Genomic DNA, 6168 nt, shown 5'->3' on the forward strand with positions numbered 1-6168 from the left:
CCACTCATTCATCTATGCACCAACCATATCTAAAAGTTGAATCTCTTCCAGCGAGGAGCTGAAGACAGAGATGAATAAGACTCACTTCCTATCCTGGTGGCCCTTGCAGCAGTCCAGTAAGGACTGGTCACAGGACAGGGCATGGAGCAGGGATGCCTGGGGAGTAGCTGAGGGCATGAAGGTGGGGGCTGGGGAGACTCCCATAGAGAACACAGCTGGTGCTGGAGGTGTCAGGAAAATCAGGTGGTCCAGGGAGGAGGGTGAGGGACAGTTTCCCAGCGAGGAACTCAGCTGTTTTATGTGGCTGGACCTCAGGTGCCTGTTCAGAGAAGCTGCATGTAACCCATCCCAGGCTCACCCTACCACAACCACACTGGCCTCCCACGATTCCTTGAACAAGGCAGGTGAATCCTGCCCTCCAGCCTTGCAGTGGCACTTACCTCTCACAGTGAGCTTCCCCAGGACATCCACGTTGGGCTCTCTCCCCCTGCTTCAGGCTCCTTTCGAATCTCACTTGCTCCATGACAGACCAGCCCCCTGTTTACATTTGGAGCCCTCTCCTTTTCTGACACACCAGATCCCTCTTTCTGATTCTACCTTTTGTTTTCCCAGAGTATTTCCCGCCTTCTCCTGTACTGTTACAATTATTTATTCTGTTGCACATTTATATTTGTTTTCACCTGCTATAATGCTAGCACCTATTTTCTCTGATGATATATTCCAAAACGCATAAGCAGTATGGAGCACATAGTAGGTGCAATGCAAATATTTGTTGAGTGAATGAACAAAGATATTAGATAGGTCAGGCAGTTTTCTGAAGAGGTAAAACACATGGGTTGAAAGCTGTTCAGCTTGGACCAAGAGGGGAATCCCCATACCCACTGTTGTCGCCACATTGCTGCCATGGTTACTATCACTTGGACTAGGAACTGCATCCTCACTGAGAAGACACCTTCACCACCATGCTTACAAGGAGACTTTTGGCTCTCATCTATTATTCACTCACTTCTCCATCGATTTTGCCTGCTTGGCAGAAGCCGGGTAGCCTGAGTAATCCCAGTGACAAGGAAACGTGTGAAAATGGTTTTGGAATCTCCACTCATAGGCCTGAAAGTCAAGACGGATTTGGCATGGGAATGTGTGGGCCAGTTTTTAGTTTTTACCCTTATAGGATTCTCTTTTATCTGGTTAGCTAAAAAGTTATGTCACCCAGATGGTTGGTCACCCAGGGTCTGAAGGGCTGCAGACCCAGGACTCAAACTGGGTCTCAGTTCAAGGCCCCATATGACACTCTGCTGGGCATCTTGCAAGGTACATGCCACCTATTTTCTCAGTTAAATTTTATAGCAGCTCTTCAGGTGTGAATGAGCGCATTATTGCCAGTGTTTTAAAAATAAGAAATTGGAGCCTAAAGAGGTCAAATAATTTCCCAAGGATTGATCATTTAAGCTATTTAGTGATAAAATCAGGTTTTAAAGTCAAGCAGTTTTACTTCAGGGTCCATACTGACTATGCCAGCTAGCTACTTTCTGTTTCTGTTTATTTATAAAAAGAAGGAAGATTTCCATCTTTTGTCTCTTAATCAGGCTAAGAGGCACTTTGAGGTCCTTGACTGAGCAATGCCATGCAGACCCAGCAAGCTCTAGCCCGACTCTGGAAGTCAGCGAAGTTTACTTGGCAAGCATTTGGGTGTCTGGGGTGCTGCACCACCTCCTGTGGAAGCCTGAGCCTGCTGTGTAGCTTCTGCCTTTGTCTCAGAACCACGGCCATCCATGAGAATGCTCATTCACCAGCTGCTGGCCTTAAGAACATGGGGAAAGGCAGTGCAGAAATGAAGCAGTGCGGAGCAGCAGTTAATGTGGAGCTGAAGAAAGCTAAGAAGGCCGACCACATGCTGAAAAGGAGAATGACGCTGCCTCATTCCTGATGACGCTGCTTCTCACTGCAGGAAAACTGCGACAACCAGGGCACTATAAATTGGTCTGTTGATGACATTGTCAAAGGCATAAATAGCAACAATTTGGAAAGGCAGCTCCAAGTGACTCAAGCTGCTAGAAATCTGCTTTCTAGGGGAAAACAGCGCCCCTATAGACAACATAATCTGGGCTTGTTTGATTCCAAAATTTGTGTCCTTCTTGGGCAGAGCTGATTGTAGTTCCATTCAGTTTGAATCTGCTTGTTCCCCCACTAACGCTGCTTCCGGGACATCAGAACAGACCGCGGCAGGGGTAGACGGTGGTGCTGTCCCAGCATCACTTCTCTGTCGGCCTCTCCCCGGGCTGACATCAGGGACCAGGCTGTGGGGCCCCTGGGAAGCATTGCAGGTGGCGGTTCAGGGTTCCGGGACTTGGCTCTCAGGTGCGGTGCAGCTGACTTGCTGTTGGCTCTTCTTGCGGTTCCTGGTAAGTCATCTGGATATGTGTCTTACCTGGACGTGCTTAAACCTGTGTCGCAGCAAGAATGCTGCACCCAGCTCATATGCTGTTGAGCAGACTCTTCATGCTGTGGTTTGTTTTCTGCATCTTGATGACCAGAAGTATTAGCGGATGCCTGCTGGGCCATTTCCTACCTTACTGGTGGTCCAAATGGACGGACTGAAGTGGTTGTGAGGACAGAGGTGGTACCCCAACTTGTGAAGCTTTCAAGAGCTACTGAATTGCCAATTGTGACTCGTGCACTAAGAGACACAGGAGACACTGTCACTGGAACAGACCCAGGTTGTAATAGATGAGGGAGCACTTGCCGTCTTTCGCAGCCTGCTAACAGGTTCCAAAACTAATGTTCAGAAGGGAGCTAAGTGGACAGTGTTAAACATCACGCTGGCCGCCAGGACCCACTACAGTCCATTGTAAATCTTGCATTAGCCCCGTTTCTTGTTGGTGTTCTCCCTAAGGCAGACTTGAGATGCAAAAGGAAGCTGTGTGTGCCGTGGCCAAGTGTACAAGTGGTGGCACAGTTGAACAGATTGCATACCTTGTTCATTGTGACCTGATGGAACCATTGATGGATCTCTTCACTGTGAAAGATACCAGTTGTTCTGGATGGCATTTCAAATATCTTTCAGGCTGCTGAGAAATTAGGTGAAACTGAGAAACTTAGTATAATGATTGAGGAATGTAGAAGTTTGGGCAAAACTGAAGCTCTACAAAACCGTGAAAATGAGCCTGTGTACAAAGCTTTGTTAAATTTGGTTGAGAAGTATTCTTCTGTAGAGGAAGATCAAAATGTGCCAAAAACTGCCTCCACAGGCTGCACAGTCCATGTTGAGGACGGCACTGCTGGGACCTTCAGCCTCCAAACTGCACAGCTGAGGTGTAAAGGTGTCTGCCGTGTGCTTGCTTGGCATGAACGTGTCTCGCTGTTTCTCTGCTAAGAACTCTTTTTAAATGGGGTTTGTTTTTGTGACACTTTTTATAAAAGAAACTATACTTGAACAGTTCCAAACTACACATACTGTATGAAGCTTCTCCTTTCAGTGGGTCATTAAATTCCACCCTTTTCTTTACTTCACCAAAAAAAAAAAAAGTTAATGGACTAAACACTTCATTTAAAAGGCAGAGAATATCAGGATGGATGCTAAAGGGAGGACCAACTGTTTGTTGTCTATAAAAGATGATTTGTTTTTGATTTAAGTGTACATAATAGTTGAAAGTAAATGGATGGGGAAAAAAAGCTATCTGAACAGAAAGCATTACAGAGCTGGAGTCACTGTGTTAACAGCAAACACGTATAATTTCAAGACCAAAAATTGTTGTCAAGGATAAGAGAATTCCAAATTGATAAAAGTGTTAATTCATCAGGAAGTCATAACGAATGTAAATCTGTGTGAACCTAGTAAGAGAGCCTCAAAATACATGAAGAGAATATCAATAGTATTAAAGGGAGAAATAGGAAATTCCACATAGTAGATTTAAAAATCCTTTTTTTTTTAGCAACTGATAGAACAGCTAGACAAAAATTAATGAAGATACAGAGGGTCTGATTAACTATTACTTACTATGATCTAGTTGATGTTAGAACACTATGCCCCTAAACCAGAGTGTATATTCTTTTCAAGTATGTGTGGTATGTTTATCAAGGTAAAAACTCTATATATTGGGCCATAAAACAAGTCTCAGTAAATTTGGAAAATTTGAAATCATACACAATTTGGCCTCTGACCACAACAGAATTAAAGTAGAAATCAATAATAATGAGTTATCTTGGAAACCCCAAAATATTTGGAAAATAAACATCACACTTCTAAACAATTCCTAAGTCAAAGGAAAAATCACAAAGGAAATTAGAAAATATTGCAGTGAATGTAAGAAAAATAAAAGACATCAGTATTGGTGGGATGCGTACAGTGTTTACAGGAGAGTTTACAGTATTAAATGTTTCTTTAAGAAAAGAACAATGTTTTAAAAATATTGGCCCATGGTTCCACTTTAAAGAGAGAAAAAGAAGAGCATGTGAGAACATTACTACTCACCAGAGAGATTTGGGTTCAGAGCACAATGGGACACCACCACTCATTCATTAGAATGGGTAAAATTTAGAATACTGACCTCATACCAAAAGTCGGCCAGAGAGCAGAGAAACTGGAGTTCCTCCCCTCCTGGAGCAAATGTACAATGGCGCAGTCACTTTGGAAAATTCTTTGGCAGATTTTTAAAGGTCAAGTTCCACCTATAAGTGGAGAAATTGGAACTTCGTGCACTGCTGATGGGAATGAAAAATGGTGAAGCCACATTAGGAAACAGTCTGTCAGTTTCTCAAAATGTTAAACCTAGAGTTACCATATGGCCCATCAGTTCCAATCCTAGATAAATATCCATGAAAATAAAAAACATTAATTCATGTAAAAACTTGTACATGAATATTCATATAGCACTATACAGAATAGCCAAGAGTGGAGACAACCCAAATGTCCATCAGCTAGTGAATGGATAAGTAAGGTGTGATGTATCTGCACAGTGGAATATTACTAGGCAATAAAAAGGAATGAAGAACTGACACTTGCTATAACTTGTGGGAATATTATGCTAAATGAGGGAAGCCAGTCACAAAGATCACTTATTGGTCACATATGATTCCACTTATATGAAATATCCAGAGTATGTAAATCTATAGAGATAGAAAGTAGATAAGTAGTTGCCTAGAGTTGGGAAAACTGAGGGAAATGAAGAGTTCCTGCTAATGGATACAGCATTTTCTTTTTTGGAGTGATCAAAATATTTCAAATGGATGTTTGTACAATTCTGTGAATGTAAGAAAGAGAACTAAATTGTACACTTTCAGTAGGTGAACTGTATGCTGTGTGAATTGAATCTTCATAAAGCTGTTGTGATACTGTGATTTATAATAAGAAATTTACATTTGGTCTTGGTCCCTATACCTTGGTCCCCAGAAATCCTAAAACCCTTGTAATTTCCCAAGTGATAAGTGAAATAAAGGAAAAAGGACTGTCTTTTTATTCTTCACAAGCCCTTTAAATTAAGCCTCAGTTTATGCTAACAAGGTAACTTTTGGAAAACTTGAAGTATGGGGGCTGGTTGCCGGGGGTACCAACCAGGTGATTAGAGTCTTGGAACTTAAGCTCTACCCCACTTTCAGAACTCCAGGGAGTTGAGAGGGCTGGAGGCCGGGTTAATCAGCAAAGGCGATGATTTAATCAGTCACACCTATGTAATGAGGCCTCCATAAAACCCCAAAGGAACGTGGTTTGGAGAGCATCAGGGTTGGTGAACACATAGGGGTGCTGGGGTGGGAGGGTGCCGTGCCCTGAAGAAGCATGTAAGCTCTGCGCCCTGTACGTCTCTTCTATAGGCTGTTCCTGACTTGTGTTCTTTATAGCAAACCAGTAATCTAGTAAGTACGCTGTTTTCCTAAGTTGTGTAAGTTCTAACAAGTCATCAAACCTGAGGAGGGGGTCATGGGAACCTCTCATCTATAGCCCATGTATCAGAAGCACATGTGACAACCTAGACCTAAAACTGGCATCTGAATTGGTGGCGGGGGCAGTCTTATGGGACTGAGGCCTTAACCTGTTGGTCAGATAGTGGGTAGATAGTGTCAGAATTGAGTTATACCCAGTCAGTGCCTGCAGAGAACTGCAGAGTTGCTTTGTTGCTTGGGGTGGGAAAAACATCCACGCACTTGGAGTACAAAAGCATTCTGTGAGTCTGG

The 6168-nt window shown here is 43.2% G+C and overlaps 1 pseudogene; it reads left to right on the forward strand.

The window, feature by feature from the left end:
- The first annotated feature begins 798 nt into the window (after positions 1 to 798).
- LOC141576010 (importin subunit alpha-1 pseudogene) lies at positions 799 to 5430 on the forward strand (annotated as a pseudogene).
- Positions 5431 to 6168: the final 738 nt, after the last annotated feature.

Source organism: Camelus bactrianus, chromosome 35, assembly GCF_048773025.1.
Source record: "Camelus bactrianus isolate YW-2024 breed Bactrian camel chromosome 35, ASM4877302v1, whole genome shotgun sequence".
Taxonomy (NCBI): Eukaryota; Metazoa; Chordata; class Mammalia; order Artiodactyla; family Camelidae; genus Camelus; species Camelus bactrianus.